Source organism: Diceros bicornis, chromosome 28 (genome assembly GCF_020826845.1).
Source record: "Diceros bicornis minor isolate mBicDic1 chromosome 28, mDicBic1.mat.cur, whole genome shotgun sequence".
NCBI lineage: Eukaryota > Metazoa > Chordata > Mammalia > Perissodactyla > Rhinocerotidae > Diceros > Diceros bicornis.
In genome coordinates, this window is record NC_080767.1 from 6,495,674 (window position 1) to 6,515,744 (window position 20,071).

Sequence of the window (20,071 nt, forward strand, 5' to 3'; positions counted from 1 at the left end):
TTTGCTGAGGAAGACTGGCTCTGAGCTAACATCTATTGCCAATCCTCCTCCTTTTTTTCCCCCAAAGCCCCAGTAGATAGTTGTATGTCATAGTTGCACATCCTTCTAGTTGCTGGATGTGGGGTGCGGCCTCAGCATGGCTGAAGAAGCGGTGCGTTGGTGCGCGCTCGGGATCCGAACCTGGGCCACCAGTAGCAGAGTGCTCGCACTTAACCGCTAAGCCACCGGGCCAGCCCTGCCTTTTATTTCTTTTTCTTGCCTAATTGCTCTAACTATAAATTCTAGTATTATGTTGAATAGAAGGTGTGAAAGTGGGCATCCTTGTCTTGCTCCTTCTCTTAAAGAAAAGGCTTTAAGTCTTTTACCACTGAGTATGATGTTTGCTGTGGTTTTTCATATATGGTTTTTATTATGTTGAGGTAGTTTCCTTCTATTCCTAGTTTTTTGAGTGTTTTTGAAAGGGTGTTGAATTTCATCAAAGCTTTGTCTCATCAATTGAAATGATTATGTGTTTTTTTTTTCTTTCATCCTTTTAATGTGGTGTATTACACTGATCAATTTTCATATATTGAACTATCCTTGCATTCCAGGAATAAATCCTACTTGGTCATGGTGTATAATCCTTTTAAGATGCTGCTGAATTCAGTTTGCTAGTATTCTGTTGAGAATTTTTGCATCACTGTTCATAAGGGATATGTGTCTGTAGTTTTCTTTTCTTGTAGTGTCTTTGTCTGGCTTTGGTATCACAGTAATGCTGACTTCTTAGAATGAGTTAAGAAGTGCTCCCACCTCTTCAATTTTTGGAAAAGTTTGAGAAGGACTGGTATTAGTTCTTTAAATATTTGGTTGAATTTACCAGTGAGGCCATCAGGTCCAGGGTTTTTATTTGTCAGAAGATTTTTGATTACTGATTCAATCTCCTTACTAGTTATAGGTCTACTCAGATTTTCTATTTCTTTGTGATTTAGTCTGGATAGGTTTTGTGTTTCAAGGAATTTGTCCATTTCATCTAGGTTATCCAATTTGTTGGCACACAATTGTTCCTAGTACTCTTATAATCCTTTTTATTTCTGCAGAATTGGTAGTAATGTCCTCATTTTCATTTCTGATTTTAGTAATATTAGTCTTCTCTCCTTTTTGCTTAGTCCATCAGCTGAAGATTTGTCAATTTTGTTGATCTTTTCAAAGAACTAACTTTTAGTTTCTATTTGTTTTTCTATTCTCTATTTCATTTATCTCTGCTCTAATCTTTATTATTTCTTTCCTTTTGCAGCTTTCAGTTTAGTTTATTCTTTTTTTTCCTAGTTCTTAAGTTGTAAAGTTAGTTTGTTGATTTGAGATCTTTCTTGCTTTTTTTTTTACCTCCCCAAAGCCCCAGTGCATGGTTGTATATCCTAGTCGTAAGTCCTTCTAGTTCTTCCGTGTGAGCTGCCGCCACAGCATGGCAACTGACAGACGGATGGTGTGGTTCCACGACCAGGAAACAAACCCAGGCAGCCGAAGTAGTGACAGCCTCGAACTTTAACCACTAGGCCATCAAGGCTGGCTCTCTTTCTTGTTTCTTAATATAAGCATTTATAGCTATAAATTTCCCCCTTAGCACTGCTTTTGCTGTGTCCTGTAAGCTTTGGTTTGTTGTGTTTTCATTTTCATTCATCTCTAAGTATGTTCTAATTTCTTCTGTAATTTCTAATTTTATCCACTGGTTATTTAAGAGTGTGGTGTTTAATTTCCACAAATTTGTGAATTTTTCAGTTATACTTCTGTTATTGATTTCTAGGTTCATCCTATTGTGGTCAGAAAAGATATGTTGTATAACATGTATCCTTTAAAATCTACTGAGACTTAATTTGTAGCCTAACATATATTCTACCCTGGAAAATGTCCCAGGTGCACTTGAGAAGAATGTGTATGCCATTTTTGTTGGGTAGTGTTCTATATATGGCTATTAGATCTAGTTGGTTACTTATGTTAAGTCCTCTTCTACTTATTTATCTTCTGTCTGGTTGTTCTATCTATTACTGAGAATGGGGTATTAAAGTCTCCAACTATTAGTGTAGAACTGTCTATTTATCCCTTCAATTCTGTCAGTTTTTGCTTCAAAACCCCCAGGAAGTCACTTCAGCTGGAGAGGGAAGGGCTTGCAACAATGAGGAGCAGCAGCTACAACACTGGCTGCCTGCCTCTTCATCTGCACCTCTGTGATCAAAAGCAGCAATCAGCAATCCCTGATTTGGAGGACAGGGTCCTTTTTGCCTATCCTGGCTCCCAGAACCTAGTGCAAGCTGCTGCCAGGAACCTGTGCACAGCTGCCCGCCGGGTGGCTTAGGGGTGTGGGATAGGTAGCTTTTACAGTGCTGAGAGCTGAAATTGACCAAAACTAACTGCAATTTACCATCCAAGCCTTCCCCTAGAGGTTGCAAGCTTTCAACAGACTCCAGAGTTCCAAAATAGTTAAAGCAGATTCCGAGAGTGCAATTGTTGCCCAGGTGTGGAGACAGATTCTCAGTGCTTCCTACTCTGCTGTCTTCCCAGAATCCTCGCTTCCATTTTTTTTTTTTTTTAGATAATAAAGCATTATGAAATATATTTGTAATTGTTAAGGCAATGGCTGCCTTGTTAATTTTTCCCAGAATTTTCCTGGCTATTCTTGCAATATTATCCTTCCTTATCAATCTCAGAATCAGTGTGTCTAGTTTCAAAAAGTATCTTATTGGTACTTTTACTGGGAAATTTATAGCTTAACTTAGGAAGAATTTTGTCAATGATTTGAAAACCCGAATATCCTAAAATTCCTGGCTTTCATAAATACTACCCAAACCAACAAAGCTTGCTATAAAAATTAAATTAATACAGAAGTATATAAAGACTAACAATTAAGGAGGCCCTCTTAAAACATTTCCTTACCACCCCCCCCCCCAACTCCCCTTCACTGAAGTAACTTTTGTTACCAGTTTGATAGTATCCTTTCATACTTGGCCATACATTTACAAACTTTTACCTGTACCTCTACACAGGTTTTTACCGGTTTTGTTTTGTATATATATGGGATCATTAGCGATGAAGGAGCCATAATATGTATATATCAATGTTTTGTAATTCTCTGTACATGCATATCAGATTGTTTCTTTTTTGCCTTCCACTAACAAAGCTGTGATCAACAGCCTCATATATTTTTCCACATTTGTGTATTTCAGTAGAATACATACATTTCTAGAAAGGAGTTGCCAGCTAGAAGGGACCAATGCAATTTTGCTAGATACTACCAAGTTATTTTCCAAGACAGCGGCAATGGTACTCCCACCAACAATATAGGACGGAGCCTTTTCACACACTATTCTAAGTACTGAACATACAAGTCTTTTTAATTTTCGCGAGTCTCTAAATTTGAGATATCTATCTCACAGTATGTTTGTAAGGGTCACATACATGAAAGGACCTCTCACATTGCCTGGCTTACTGTCAGCATTTCATATTTTATTTATTTTGCCGGCTAATCTGGCAGTAAAATACGTGTAAGGGCTATGAAATCTCAGGGAATCTTAATGAACATAATTTACCATCAGACTTCACTGAGGCCTTAAAGCAATAAACCCAAGGGCAACATTCCCAACCTGTAACGTCTGAAGGGCTGGACCAACTGTACTGATATTTGGGCGTCAGGTTCTGAAGAAGAGAGATGCTCCATTTGCAAAATAGTGTCCCTCTACTCCCCACCCCGCCAACCCAGCGGGTTCCCAGTTCCCCGGCCTGCCTGTCTCCGGGGCCGCGCCGAGCGCCCGGCGGCTCCCGCCAGGAAGGCCCCTTGCGGCCTGTCCTCTCTCCTCCGCACCGGAGGGGGGGCTCCTCCCCGCCTCGGGGCCGGCGCCCTCGGAGCCCCGCCGGCGCCCCCCTCAGGGCTCATGCTCTCCCACGGAGCGTGCACCCGGGAGCCAGAGCCGCCGCGGAGCCTGCTCTTTTCGCCGGCGTCCCACCGAGGTCCGCGACCCCCCCACGTTTCCAACGTGGTCTTGGAGGCTTGGTTCTCGAGCCTGCAGGCTCGTTAGACCCGCGGCGCCGAACGCGGAGTGACGCGCCGCCTGGGAGCCGGGGCCCGCCCGTCAGACTCCTCAGGCGCCGGCGCCTCGGGACGCCGCCACTGGGACTGGAAGCGCGGCGGAGCGGACCCAACTGCCGTCAGACGGACGGCGTTTTGGGTTCACCTTTTGTAGCCTGGATTTTGGCTTAATTCAACACAAACAGCGTCTTGGAATTTTACTTAATTTTTTCCAAAGTCTACGAGGTCGCAACAGAACCTCTACCCGAGTGCGTGTGCCGGCTCCCCGAAGAAAGCTCGCTGGGACCGGGAGCCGGGGGTCACCGCAGGGCCGGGCGCCGACGGTGGGGAAACCCTCCAGGTCCAGCCACTGGTGGGACGCACTGCTCTGGGGCCCGCCTCCAGGCTCGCGCAGACCTCAGGCAGCCGTGATTCTGATTGGGGGACTTAGGCGGAAAACCCGCTTGCCTCAGCCAGAACGGGGTTTGATCGGTGGCGGCACACAGTCGCTCGTGTATAGTCCAAACCCGGTGTGATAAATCCCGCCTTAAGAGGCGTTCGATGACAGTTTTGTGTTGTACGGCAAACGGTGATTGGTCACAGCGCTCGCGGATTCGGTCGGTAGTAAACACAGGGAGGCTCCTGGGACCGTGGATTGGTCAGTGTTCCGGGGGCCGAGCAAATACCCCCGGATTCCGAGCGCCGGCTGGCTGCGTTTCTGCCCCGGCCACGCCCCCTCCCTTGCTGATTGGTTGCAGCTCGGCCGGAGGGGCGGAGGAATGGAGGAGTAGGCGATCTCGCGTTGCGTCACTTCCGTTTACTGTCGGCCGCTGCCGCGGTGTTCTCGGAGTGCGGCGGCGAGCGGGCTGAAGGAGCTGGGGGACAGAGGCGGGGTGGCCGGGGGCGGGGGGGGAGGTGGGCGGAAGGGGGAGGAAATCCCATCACGGAGACGCCAGCCTGGACGTCCCCGCTCCCGACACTGTCGGGTCGGGTCGGAGAAGGGTCACCACCTCCTCCAGCGAGAAGGGGGGTGGAGCCCGGCTCAGGTGAGGCGAGTCTGTCAGCGCGAGCGGCGGTGGCGCGCGCGGGCGCGCTCCTGTGGAGACGGTCGCGCTCCGGGGCCTCGGGGCGGGCGGCGGGGGCAGGGTCACGTTTCGGGTCGCGCGCGGACGCGTGCCGGTGTCGTCCGCAGCCTGCCCTGCCTGTCTTAACGAGGGGTATTGTTACCCTTCGTGGCGGAGGGGCCCGGCGGGTTCTTCTGCGCAGGCGTCCCCCGTGACCCGACGCCAGGCTGTCTGCCTGCCGGCTGGGGCGGGGGCTTCGGCCCCCTCGGGTCCGCGGGCGGGCGATGTTGGTTCCTGGGATGGGGTGGAAAGGCCTGCGGACCAGCAGCCTGTCGCGGTGAAGAGAGGCTCTGTCCCGCTGCGGGATGGGGGCGGGTGGCTCCCATGCCCCCAGCCTGGGTCTCCTTGAGCGACGAGGTTTCATCACCAGAGTGAGGCCGAGGCAGCCAGGCATCGGGAACCGGTGGCCGCCGCGGAGGGGTGGCGCCAGGGTTTTGGAATGCCCGGACTTGTCCGAGGACTGAAGTGTTGATGGGCGTTTATTGACTGCCCGCTACCGACGGGCCTCGGGCGGGGAGCCGTGGGGGTGCAGGGGTGAGGCGCAGCCATTCCCGCCCGTCCCTTGTGTGGAGGCCGGGCAGGGTTGTGCATCGGTACATAAGGCAGTGGAGTACCGGGGGTTGAAGGTTAGTTCCTTCCTTCCCAAAGAGGTTATTGGTAATTCTGGCGTAGTGGAGGGCACTGTAGAAGCTGATTTCTGAATAGGAGACACACCTAAATATTTCATTGGGAGAAAAATTTTGAGGTAAAGTCTTGATGACCAAGTGGTATGCTCGGGTTCTGGATAATTAGAATGAATAGAAGAAACCCTTCACCTTCAAGAACTGAAACAAAAATTTTTCAAAATATGTTAATATACTTTTCAATTGTAGTAAGTAGAAGATATTACATACATTGGGATCTTTCTTTAGAGGTTGAAGAGAGTGCTGTGCCTTAGTCGTCTTTGATGGTTTGTCATCCTTGTATGGGCCCTTGTGTCTTAGATCTTTAAAAAAGGTGGGCTGGGTTCCTCTTCGTTTCCTTTTCATTTGCTGAAGTATTGCGATTTCCGTGGTGAGGGTGGTTGGCAATAAGCTACAAGAGCCGAGGCGGAGGGAAGAGACCAGGTCGGGGGAGGAGAAAGAGAATTTTAGAGAAACGCCCCTAAACCAAGGGCAGGCCTACCACGATTGCTTTAACCCGCTCTGGAAATCCCAGCAAACTTGGGAAGACTGGCCTGGCCACCGCAGCTAGCTTGGTAACCTGCCAGGTAAGGCTCACTGGTTGGGGACCTGTTCTGGGCCCTTGGGTTTTGCTGAATGAATGAGCCAGGACTTTTTTTTTAAAGAGTCCTGAAGTCGACTTATTTTTTGATTTGCTTTTTTTTCTCCTAAAAATTGTATCAAAACATAGTATAGTTGGTTGGGGATACTGGCAAGCTGTATTCTGGATAATTGAGATGTCTCTAGGAAAATTCTGAAAGTGATGAAATTTGGAAGAAGAGCATCTTATAGTGGGGTGTTTTTCTAAATTTAGGGATCAGTGCTGTCAAAAGAGACTTTGGCACAAGATCATCACTAGTTGAAGTATTTAAAAAGATCACTTGGCTACAAAATGCATGTAGTGTTTTAGTATTTAAAGTACTTAGCATGAATTATATTGAACTGGAGTTCTTGATTGTGGGTAAGACTTTAAAATATCTTGTGTACAGTGAGATATGACAGAGCATGCTGTAGTGCTGGCACAGAATCTTGAATCTGCCTCAATTTCTTCTTGGAAAGGGAAAAGAAAAACCCAAGGTATTGATTCCATGTTAACTTTCAATTTTTTTTTAAATGTAAATTTGTTGTAAACAAATACTTTTCCCCTCTGTCAGTTTTAAGTGTATGATTTCTCTTTTACTGTACTTAACACTTCTCAAATATAGATGTTGTCTAGTAAAGCCAGTTTGTGTTAGTGTAGCAGGTGGAGTGGAATGTAACACTACACTGCAGGTTTTGTCTAAGTGTGAACTTCTCATATCTGAAAGACCAGCTGTTTCTGAGTGAACTATTGCTCTTTACAGTTGTTTTCATCACTGAGTAGTGGCTTTACTCTGAGCATTCAATTTTGGGGGGTGACTTTCATTTGATTAATTCTACGTACATTTGCTGAAAGCTTTGATTTATATTTCTGACAGCTCAAACAGATTAGGAATTGTGTTGGAGTATGACTTTATTGTAGTATAGTAGGCATAAACAGATTACTGTCTTAGTATCCAAGATTATTTTATCTGTAGGTAATTTTCCTTCTGATCTTCTAACATATTTGAAAGTGTTTAAGGTTCCAGTATTTCCTGGATTCTAAACCACATTTTGTTCACATTTTAATCTTGAAGACAGGATGCCATAAATTAGCATTATGCCCCAGCTTAATTAGCAACTTTTTTTCTTTCCTAATGTTACGTGAAATAATATTGCATTTTATAATCATTGGCATCTTAGATTTAATGAAACTTGATACACTTGAGAGACTTTTGTACCCAATTAATTCATTGTAATTTTAACTAATTAATTTTCCAAATTTGCCTTTGTACTCGGAAGAAAGTTTGTTATAGAAAGGAATCCTATCAGAAGTGAAATTTTTTCCTTATATAAATGGAAATTAACAAATATAGTGTTTTGTTTCCTTAAACTTTAAAGGATGATTGGGTGGTGAGTCTGCTCTTTGGAAATTTTACTTGGTAGTCTGTTACTTTGTGTACTTGATAACAAGTTTACAAATGCTTTATTTCCCCCTTCTTAAGTTTAAAATGATTAGGGTGGATTGCTCCCCCTTTTCTTTTGTATGTGATATTGTTAACTTGGTGTAATTGATTTTTCAGTACATCTTAATTAGTCAATTATAATTTAAAATCCACTCAGCCATCTTTCTCTAAAAATGCAAGACCTTCAATTTTTTAGGCTATTTTAGTCTCTACTGCAGAGAAGATTTGAGGAAGGAGGACAGGGAGAAGAAAACCTATTGTTTTGAGGTTCAGTTGTGAGAGGAACCCACAGGTGGCACAAAAATTTAAACACATTTAGTAACATACATTATGTTCTTTACCTCAAAAGCAACTCAACAGGTAAACTATTAGTCGCTTGCTGAACACTTGATTTGATGAATGATTCAGAAGTGAAGGAATACACTGCTTTGAAAATAAACTAGGTATAAGAAATGAATTAAATCCATTTTTCATCTTCTCTGCTGGAAAGACACCATCAATAATAGCGTCTCCAATGCTTTGGCATGGCTTTCTTCTTATAAAAGCTTAGTTTTTTTAATTAAGAAATATGTTTCTTGATCTGTCAGGGATAAAAGGCAATGAAAGCTATTTTTTAAAATTGCTGAAAAGGTTGTATGTGGGGGGCAACTGAGATGGGTGGCAGGCAATGTTTTCTAAATAATAGAGGGAAAATATATTTAGACTTCTTAAACAGATGTTAAAATAGATGTAGTCTCAGATTTATAAGGAGCTAAAAGAAGCCATTGATGGATGGTTTCTATAGATTTTTGTATGTCTTTATGAAGTTTGTGCGATCTTTAGAGTGTTAACTGGCTGCAGATGTTCTTTTATCAGATAATCAACTAGCTGACTCTTCATTTTATTCTTTTTTAATGTTTTAAAAATTTTTAATTTAATTTTTAAAATTCATTTTAAGTTTCAGAAAATGTAGTACCCCAGAAAGGGAAATTTCTAGGCCAGTTACAGTGCAAGTGTAAAATTCTAAACAGGATAAAGCAGTGAAATTTGTCGTAAATTATTTTGAAGTTTAAATGTTTTCAGACTCTGTCATATAAGTGGCTGTCTTGGGCATGCCCATCTTTCAGACAGCACTCTGCTGTTGGGCCACCACCCTGACAGACCACCTCCCTAACAGGGTTGGGTGGACTGAGATTTTCTCTGTTTAACAGGTGACCCTGCTGCCAGGAATGTATTCTGTCGCCCTCCCCTCCTCCCCAAATTTCTGATCCCTGATTCTTGTTAGGCACCAGCCTCATGGAAGGTGGGGTTGGGGAGGCGCCAGTGGCAGGGGCCAGTGGGAGGAGAGGCATCTCCTGACCTTCCAAACCAGGCTCTGTTGGCAGTGGTGAAGGCTTGGCAGTGTGGTCTGTGGTGGTGGCATGTGGCATTGGCAGCAAGGGAGGATTTAACGTAAGAGAAGAGGAGAAGAAAAGCCCTCCCTGCCACCTCTTCCGGAACCTTTGCTTCAATTTTCACTCCCTTAGCTGTTATTTTACACACCTGTCTTTTCCCTCTCACCTCCAGTCCTTGACCCTGACCCTGCTGTTCCGCTTCATGCCCTTAAACTCCCCCCAGTCACGTAATCCTTATTCCTAGTCTTTGCTAACCCTCTTAACTACATACTGTCTCTCGGCTGAGTATCCTCTCGTTAGCCACCTGGCTCATGACTTACTGGTGGCTGCTCCCATTACTGCAAAGTGAGGTTTCGTAGTTGTACCTAGGTTCATATCTCCTCACCTTCGCTTACTGTACTGGTTGGGTGGTGTTGGTCCTAGACATGGGGTGACAGTCACTGCTTGACAGTCATCCATAGGAGATAATGCATGGAAGGTAGCTACAGAACCTGGCTCTTAGTAGGCATCCAACCCTTTCATGCCACTCAACTAGCCCTTCCCCACCCAGCTATAGTGCTAAGTGTGGTACAGTGTTACTTACACTGCTTTGACCATTTGCTACCATAGTAACAGGTTAAAGGCATACTTTGTAAGTGATCCTGGAAGATCACTTTTTTTGCTGAGAAAATGCTAGGCAATGTGTTTTACTAACTTGAATAGCACAATATATGTATAAATTGAAGACTGCCTTTACACTAAAGTCTCATTTATTCTATATTTTTGAAGACTGAGATTCCACATGCATGCATTTTCCATATATGTGAAACTTATCTACTTCAGTTTGAAGTTTTGAAGTTTAAATGTTTTCAGACTTTGTCATGTAAGTGACTGTCTTGGGCAGGATTTTTTTTTTTTCACTTCAGGATTCCTTTACACATTTAAAAATTATTGATGACTCCAAAGAGCTTTTTTGTGAGTTATAGCTATCAGTATTTAACATGTTAGAAATTAAAATTGAGAAAAAAATTTAAATATTCATCAGAAATAATAAACCCATTGTGTTAACATAAATAACATTTTTATGAAAAATAACTATTTTCCAAAACAAATATTTAGTGAAAAGAGTAGCATTTAAAAAAAACCTATTTTTTAGAACAGTTTTTGATTTATAGAATGTGAAGATAGTACAGAGAGTTTCTGTATACCCACACCCAGTTTCCCCATTATTAACAGCTTACATTAGTTTGGTACATTAGTTATAACTAATGAACCATTATTGACACATTTTTGTTGTTGTTGTTGAGGAAGATTGGCCCTGAGCTAACATCTGTTGCCAATCCTCTGCTTTTTGCTTGAAGAAGACTGGCCCTGAGCTAACATCTATGGCAGTCTTCCTCTATTTTTTGTATATGGGTCGCCACCACAGCGTGGTTTGATGAGTGGTGTAGGTCCGCACCAAGGAGCTGAACCTGTGAACCCCAGGCCGCCGAAGTGGAGTGCGCTGAACTTAACCACTACGCCACCGGGCCAGCCCCTGTTGATACATTTTTATTAACTGAAGTCCATTCTTTATTCAGGTTTCTGTAGTTTTTACGTCTGGTTCTTTTTCTGTTCCAAGACCTGATTGAGGATAGCACATTACATTTGGTCATCTTGTCTCCTTAGGCTCCTCTTGGCTGTGACCGTTTCTCCTATTTTCCTTGTTTGTGGTGACTTTGATAGTTTTGAGGAGTACTGGTCAGGTATTTTGTAGAAGGTCCCTCCATTGGGATTTGTCTGATATTTTTCTCATGGTTGGACTGGGTTATGGATTTTTTGGGGGGAGGACCACAGAGGTAAAGTGCCATCCTCATCACATCAAAATGAGATGTATACTGTCAACATGACTCATCACTGTTGATGTTGCCCTTGGTCACCTAGCTGAGATAGAGTTTGTCAGATTTCTCCAGTGTAAAGTTACTCTTTTCCCCTCTGTTTTCTATACTGTACTCTGGAAGAAAGTCACTCTTCACAGCCCACACTTAAGGAGTGGGGAGTTATGCTCCATCTCCTTGAGGGCAGAGTGTCTACATAAATTTTTTGGAATTCTTGTGCACAGGAGATTTATCTCTTCTCTCCCATTTATTCAATCAATCATTTATATATCAATCATTATATAAATGTATGGACCTATGGATATGTAGCTTATGCTTTGGGTTATAATCTAATACTATTTTATTTATCTTATTGCTGAAATTCTTCTAGCTTTGGCTTTTGGGAGCACTTTCTCCTGTTGGGTCTTATATCCCATGCACATACTCCCATTGTCACGTTTGTTTGTTTGTTTTAAGCACTTTCTTACTTTCTGGCGCTGTAAGATGCTGCAGGCTTATCTTGTATATTTCCTGCCTGAGTCCTAGAATCAGCCATTTCTCCAAGGAGCGCTGGTTCCTTTTATCAGAGAATGGTATTTTAAACCAAGATCTGGACACCAGGAATGCTCAGAGTGACCTTGTTTTACATTTTTTGCAAATCTCTTTAATGTCTAGTTTAATAGAAGGCAGGCGAATTCTCATACCTGCTTCTGTATTCAATTTAGTGTGATGTACTCTTGGTTAAAGTATATCAAGAAAAGTCCATCATCATGAAAATATGTAGTTGGAAAAGAGAGGAGTATTTTAGTAGCTTTTTCAGATAATTTTGGATATGCTTTTCTGATACTATAACAAGACTTGGCAAATGGTGTTTTCTTAAGTTTATTGCTTTTTAGTTGCAATGTGGAATCTGAAACCATATCAATGAACTTTTCATATTCAGTTATATTAAAATATATTAGTGTAGGGGCTGGCCCGGTGACATAGTGGTTAAGTTCACACTCTCCGCTCTGGTTCGGATCCCTGGCGTGGACCTACGCACCGCTTGTCAAGCTGTGCTGTGGCAGGTGTCCCACATATAAAGTAGAGGAAGATGGCCGTGGATGTTGGCCCAGGGCCAATCTTCCTCAGCAAAAAGAGGACGATTGGCAACTGATGTTCGCTCAGGGCTAATCTTCCTCACCAAAAAAAAAAATACATTAGTTTATATCTTGCACTTTATTTATTTATTTATTTATTTTGTGAGGAAGATCAGCCATGAGCTAATATCCATGCTAATCCTCCTCTTTTTGCTGAGGAAGACCGGCTCTGAGCTAACATCTATTGGCAATCCTCCTCCTTTTTTTTTTCCTTCCCCAAAGCCCCAGTAGATAGTTGTACATCATAGTTGCACATCCTTCTAGTTGCTATGTGTGGGACGCGGCCTCAGCATGGCTAGAGAAGCGGTGCGTTGGTGCACGCCTGGCATCCGAACCCAGGCTGCCAGTAGCAGAGCGCGCGCACTTAACCGCTAAACCACGGAGCCGGCCCTATATCTTGCACTTTAAATGAATTTTTTTACCCATATCTTATTTTGTAATATGGTTACAACATTGGTCATTTGGAAAATATTGATTCACTGAGTTATGCAGATCTTCCAAATGTTGACACATTTATTATACAATCTTAAAAAAAATCACATTTCATTAATATCACCAATGATCTCATCAGAAGGTTTTGAGCATTGGGAAGCTATTGAGCTCACAGTGACAGATACACATTTTCAGAAATTCTACTTTTCACCTGAAAGCTTGAATTTTATCATAGGCAACAAATACTGTAAGTTGTTTTCCTTGAAAAATGAGAAGCTCATTTCATTCATTTTCAAGAAAATGTCTGGCAAATACTCAAATCTGAACAACCATGGTTTGTCTGTCGTTTTTTTCTTTTAAGTTATAGTGGTGTTCCATGAAAACAATTAGTTCAGCTTACAACTCAAAAAGTGTTGCACGAGTATTTTTCCTTGAGACAACATTGTATTTTAGTATGCAGCACAATTACTTCAAGTGTACTTCCCATTTCATCTCACATAATATTAAAAAAAGACATGTATTTAGGAATCAAGACTAAATAACAATAATAAAGACAAGAGGAGATTAGATTTCCTGTGGAGTCAGGATTCTTGAGTAGTGGCTGTGTCCAGCACAGACTGAGACAGCATTCTGGCTAGATCGTTCTTGCTGCCCAGTTCAAGCTCAGATGTCCAGACTTCCCATCAATTCTGTGAGCAAACCAATAACTTTTCAGCAACTTACTTTTATACTTAAGTTAGCTAGAATCCGTTGCTGTTGCTGTAGCCAAGAACCCTTACTGATACTGTGCTTAAACTTTAAAAAGTAGAATATTTTTTATAAAAATTATCTGAAAAGTGATGAAAGTCTTTAGTGCAAAATTATGTGCTTCATGGTTAACTTTCCTGATGACTTGCAGTAATCATTAACATCAGTTATGAGCATTCACTATCCAATACCTACCTTTCTAGCTTTAGCTGCTTTTCAACCAGGATGCATACATTGCTTCCCCCACTTCAAACCTCTCCCCCCCTTTACCTCTGTCTAGAATGTACTTTACATCTCCGTTTATCCAAATCCAAACCAATACCTAGCTCTGTTGTCAGTGCCACCATGAAGCTGGAAATAACCTTTGCCTTCTTTGAGCCATCGAGTGCACTTCATCTCTTATGTGGCACTTAATGTTTTCTACTTTGTAATACGGTTATTTGTGTATGTCTTGTTTCCACTAAGCACTTATGACAGTTAGGGCTATGGCCATACAAATCTCTGTTCCACAGCACTTAACCTTGAGTGAAGTGTAAGCACTTCAAAACATTGGATGAATGAATTTTTATATGAAATACACAAGTACCTTCATGGCTGTTGAGATCTCTAGGGCTGTATAGCTGCTCTAGTCCATGGCTCCAAGCTCCCGTGCCTTTTTCTCCGTTAGTGGGTCAGCTGTCTCTGCAGTTGTCAGCATGCAGCTGCCTCTTACCCTCATTCTAAAATTGCTATTGCTCATCTTCAGTCAGTTAGGAAACTAGAAAAACTTGAATTTTGTTTGTTCAAAACAAAAGACTGTGTGAAGGCTTGAGAGAATTTCCTATGAGGAAATCTCTCATACATAGGCTTTGATCTTTATTTTGGATATTCTGAGACTTTTTCTTTCTGGTTTTTGGCTGATTTTAGAGATAGTTGGGACTCTCAGAAGAATCACTGTTGGGTAATATGGTGTTATATTTCATTTATATAACAGTCGAAGTTCATTCAACAAATAGTTTACTGAGCTGTGTATCGGGCACTTTGGAAGCGAGAGCAAAAATACAGTCCATGGCCTCAACAAGGTATTTAGTAGAAAGAACATTTTGAGTTTGCACTGGCAATGTAAGTAGGGCACAATACCCTTTCTTATTCAAACTGAGTTGTGAAGTTCTAGGTCAGCTAATCCCCAGGAATTCTGCAGTGGAAAACAAAGTGGCAAAGTGGGGAGAGTTGGAGAGTAGGGTGAGATGGTAAGGGCATCTGGCATTAGCTTGACTTTCCCAGTCATGCTCATGTTTGGTCATTGATGGATTCCCTTTTTAATAGACTTAATCTGTCCAGTTTCTGAACCAGCGCTGACAGAGTAGAACCAGAGATATTGTGAAATTAGTCATGCTGACAGATCTGGTATCTGGGGTTAACCTTGGGCACCTTTGTGTGCACCTAGTCCTAGCCTTTCCCTACTCCCACTTAGCTGACAAATCATAACAATGGATGAATGTTCCAGGATTCCAGGACTTGGAGCCCTGTCAAAAATCCTAGCCTGCTTGACTGGGACCTTGCCTGGTTTTGTTTTCTTACACTTATTTTTGTCCATATCATCTCTAAAAGTGGAGAAAAGTTCTGTTTAGTTATTTTTCTGCTAGGGTTTTGTCTTGATTAGGAATATTGAATGTTAAGAGTTCCATAGAATTTTAAGATGCTTTCTGCAGGTGGCAACTTTGCAGGTCCTGCCTAGCAGAGAGGCAGCAACTCACTTAGTATGGTGGTAGTGATGTTTGAGTATGGGTGTACTTTTCTTTATGAACTCAGTATATTATTGAAAAGCATGTGGGTAGGTCAATATATAAATCACATAGTTTAAAATGTGCTATTAACTGGCTTATTCTCCTAGAACACAAATGAACTTTTTTTATTGGTCTAAGTAAAGCGTTATTAGGAAAGTAAATGTATTGAGAAAACAGTCAACTCGTGATTATTCATGTTAACGTAATGGGCAGTGGTATAGTTTCTTAATTATGTTTAGTTTGGGAATTACTAAAAATCTGTTCTTGCAGATAATAAACACTTACTTTGGGTCAGACACAGTTACAATTGGTAGGTTACCTACCGTATCTCCTCCAGCTATGTAGACTCATGTAGTCACATTTTGAAATCTTTTAAAGAGACCTGAAGCTTTTGTACTTGGTTTGGAGGCCTCAGAAAGGCAGCTTTTGGTAAAACACTTATCTTCTCAGCGTGAGCTCTTTTATAGCTTTTATACTGGACCTCTGAGTTTGCTAGAGTTCCTTGAGAGTTTTGAGTAACCATGATCTTGATTCATGATTCCTTTCCATCAAAGCAGAGTGTAATGAATTTTATATCTCCCAAACTAACTGAATTTTTAAAATATCCCCTTCTAGGTCCAAAAAGGTTTCAAGATAACTGTTGTTATTTAGATTTTTCTGAGATTATGATTTGAACCTTGCTGTGTGGCAGAGGTCCAGCATAAACCAGGTTAAGATAAAAGGGGAATTCATTGGCTCATGAAATAGGAAGTCTTAGGGTAATGCTAACTATAGTTGTGGCTGGATCCCAGGATCTTGATGTCATCAGAACTTGTCTTTGTTACTGCTTTTTTCTGTGTTGGCTTCATTCTCAGGCAAAAATAGCCACCGTCAGTGCTAGACTTAACATCTCTCTCATAGCTTGCAATCTGGGTGAAGAGAATATCTCTTTGTTGATGGTACCAGCAGAAATCCCCAAGGCAGACTCTAATTGGCATGGCTTGGGTCACATACCCCTCTCTGAAATAATCACTGTAATCAAGGGGAGTGGGTACCAAATTGGCCAGGCCTCCCTAGATCATCTCTCCATTCCTGGAACTCAGAGGTTCGGGACAGTCTGATCTGTACCACATGTACTTAGAATGGGTGAAAAGTGATTTCCCCCAAAGACATAGTAGATAGACAAAAGAAAGTATCCCTTGGACACGGGGATGGTTCAACATCCGCAAATCAATCAATGTGATACAACACATTGACAAAACAAGGAATAAAAACCATATGATCATCTCAATAGATGCAGAGAAGGTATTTGACAGGGTCCAACATCCATTTATGATAAAAACTGTCAACAAAATGAGTATAGAAGGAAAGTACCTTAACATAATAAAGACCCTATATGACAAACCCACAGCCAACATCATACTCAATGGGGAAAAACTGAAAGCCATCCCTCTGAAAACAGGAACAAGACAAGGGTGCCCACTCTCACCATTCTTATTCAACACAGTACTGGAGGTTCTGGCCAGAGCAATTAGGCAAGAAAAAGGAATAAAGGGAGTAAGAAGAGGCAATGAAGAAGTGCAACTCTTGCCGTTTGCAGATGACATGATCTTATATATAGAAAACCCTAAAGAATCCATTGGAAAACTATTAGAAATAATCAACAACTACAGCAGAATTGCAGGGTACAAAATCAACTTACAGAAATCAGTTGCATTTCTGTATACCAACAACAAACTAACAGAAAGAGAACTCAAGAAGATAATCCCATTTACAGTTGCAACAAAAAGAATAAAATATCTAGGAATAAATTTAACCAAGGAGGTGAAAGACCTATACAATGAAAACTATAAGACATTATTGAGTGAAATCAATGATGGCATAAAGAAATGGAAAAATATTCCATGTACTTGGATTGGAAGAATAAACATAGTTAAAATGTCCATACTACCTAAAGCAATCTACAGATTCAGTGCAATCTCAATCAGAATCCCAAGGACATTCTTCACGGAAATAGAACAAAGAATACTAAAATTCATATGAGGCAACAAGAGACCCTGAATAGCTAAAGCAATCCTGAGAAAAAAGAACAAAACTGGAGGCATCACAATCTGTGACTTCAAAACATACTACAAAGCAATAGTAATTAAAGCAGCATGGTACTGGTACAAAAACAAACTCGCAGATCAATGGAATGGAATTGAAAGCCCAGAGATAAAACCTCACATCGATGGGCAGCTAATCTTTGACAAAGGAGCTAAGAACATACAATGGAGAAGGGAAAGTCTTTCAATAAACGGTGCTGGGAAACTGGACAGCCACTTGCAAAAGAATGAAAATAGACCATCTTCTTTCGCCATACACAAAGCTTAACTCAAAATGGATCAAAGACCTGAAGGTGAGACCTGAAACTGTAAAACTCTTGGAGGAAAATATAGGCAGTACACTATTCGTCATTGGCCATGAAGGATCTTTTTGAATTCCACGTCTACTCAGACAAGGGAAACAAAAGAAAAAATAAACAAGTGAGACTTCATCAGATTAAAGAGCTTCTACAGGGCCGGCCCCGTGGCTTGGTGGTTAAGTGCGAGCGCTCTGCTGCTGGCGGCCCTGGTTCGGATCCCAGGCGCGCACCGACATACCGCTTCTCCGGCGATGCTGAGGTCGCGTCCCATGTACAGCAACTAGAAGGATGTGCATCTATGACATACAACTATCTACTGGGGCTTTGGGGGGGAAAATAAATTAAAAAAAAAAAAAAAAGAGCTTCTACAAGGCAAATGAGTCCAGGATCAAAATGAATAGGCAACCCACCAGCTGGAAAAAAATATTTGCAAACCATATATCTGACAAGAGATTAATCTCCATAATATATAAAGAACTCACGCAACTGAACAACAACAAAACAACCCAATTAAATGGGCAGAGGAAATGAACAGACACTTCTCCAAAGAAGATATACAGATGGCCAATAGGCACATGAAAAGATCCTCAACATCATTAATCATCAGGGAAAAGCAAATCAAAACCATCTTTCACCTGTTAGAATGGCTATAATCGCCAAGACAAAAAACAACAAATGCTGGAGAGGCTGTAGAGAAACGGGAACTCTAATTCACTGAGCTGGTGGAGATGCAAACTGGCACAGCCTCTATGGAAAACAGTATGGAGATTCCTCAAAGAATTAAAAATAGAAATATGTTATGATCCAGCTATCCCATCACTGGGTATCTACCCAACAAACCTGAAATCAACAATCCAAAGAGGCTTATGCACCCCTGTGTTCATCCCAGCATTATTTGCTATAGCCAAGACATGGAAGCAACCCAAGTGTCCCTCGACTGATGATTGGATAAAGAAGATGTGATATATATATATATACACCATGGAATACTACTCAGCCATAAAAAAAGACAAAATCATCCCATTTGCAACAACATGGATGGACCTGGAGGGTATTACGTTAAGCGAAATAAGCCAGACAGAGAAAGACAAACACTGCATGATTTCACTCATATGTGGAAGATAAATTAACACATGGACAGATGGAACTGTTTCGTGGTTACCAGGGGCAAGAGGGGTGGTGGGTGGGCTCAAGGGGTGGAAGGATTCATTTATATGGTAACTGACAAACAATAATGTACAACAAAAATTTCACAATAAAAAAATAAAAAAAAGTATCCCTTGGAGATAGAATTTGAATGTTGATTTGTGGGGCGATATTAATAAGTTTTACATTGTTCCAGTTATTTGTTATTTGTAACAAATGTTATTTGTTACAAATAACTGGAAAACTACATAGTTTAAAACAACAAAAATCATTTTATTATTATCTTGAACAGTTCTAGGGGTTGACTGGGCTCAGCTAGATGATTCTGTCTTGGGATCTGTCATGGGGTTGTAGTCAGACCATGACTGGGGCTGAGGTCATCTTGAAGGCATACTCATGTCTGGAGGTGGGGGCTGACTGTCAGCTAGACTTTTGCTGGGCTTCCTTACAGCATGGTGGCTGGGTTCCAAGAGCAAGCCAAAAAGACCCGGTGAAAGCTGTGTTGCCTTTGGTGACCTAGCTCACAAGTCACGTAGTGTAACTTTTGCCGTAGTAATAGACTTGCCTGGCTTCAAGGGGAGTGAACATAAACCCCATCTATTGATGAGAGGAATGTCCAGTGTCACACTGTAGGAAAGAATGCAGGATGGGACATCTTAATGTGGCCAGCCATCCTGGAAAATGCAATCTGCTATACACATTACCTTATTTCAAGTGACTAGTTTTTATAAAGAACAAAACTAGGCTATGTCAGTTCTTGGATTGGCTTTATATTGGCCAGATCACTTTGTTGCCTAATGTATCATGTCATATCACTAAAAAACTCTCTGGCATTCTTTCTCCCTTCCTAATAGCACTGATTTCCTATCTGTAAATTATTTTTGACACCCTTTATGTTTAAATAGTTAGATGGATACATCAGCAACAGCCTTCCACTACAGAAGTAAAAACAGAAAAACCCTTCCTCTTTGCTTCCCCAGCATAATAAAGGATGGAGTGGATGGGTTGCTACCCTCAGCATGTAGGAGCTCTCCTTGGAACTTTGAATCTTGAGAACGTGATGTCCATACTGAAGGAACCATTGGAGGCGATTTACCTCAGGGGGAGTAGCCCAAGGATACTCTACTTCCCGTACTAGTGGGACTGTGGATTTGGCTTCCTAGCCCTTCAAAGCTCCTTTGATTGCTGTCTGGTTCTTCAGCCTCCCAAGTCTTTGAGCTCTCAGATACTCAGATATCTTTCACTCAAGTAAGCCAGAGTTGGGTTCTCTTGGTGGTAAGTACAAAGCCTTAACTGGCAGACCGTCATAACCATAGCTAGCTATATTTTAATACCCAAATTAATTAGATTTCTTTAAGTTATGCC

At 41.8% G+C, this 20,071-nt stretch overlaps 1 protein-coding gene across 3 annotated transcripts in view; it reads left to right on the forward strand.

Moving 5' to 3' along the window:
- The first annotated feature begins 4,999 nt into the window (after positions 1-4,999).
- The window catches only part of ZBTB5 (zinc finger and BTB domain containing 5), a 30,047-nt gene continuing 14,975 nt past the window's right edge, over positions 5,000-20,071 (forward strand). The window contains exon 1 of one of the 3 annotated variants that reach the window (XM_058523569.1): positions 5,000-5,082. The gene's annotated coding sequence lies outside the window, so the exon portion shown is untranslated. The other 2 variants (XM_058523570.1, XM_058523571.1) reach the window with 2 other exon arrangements.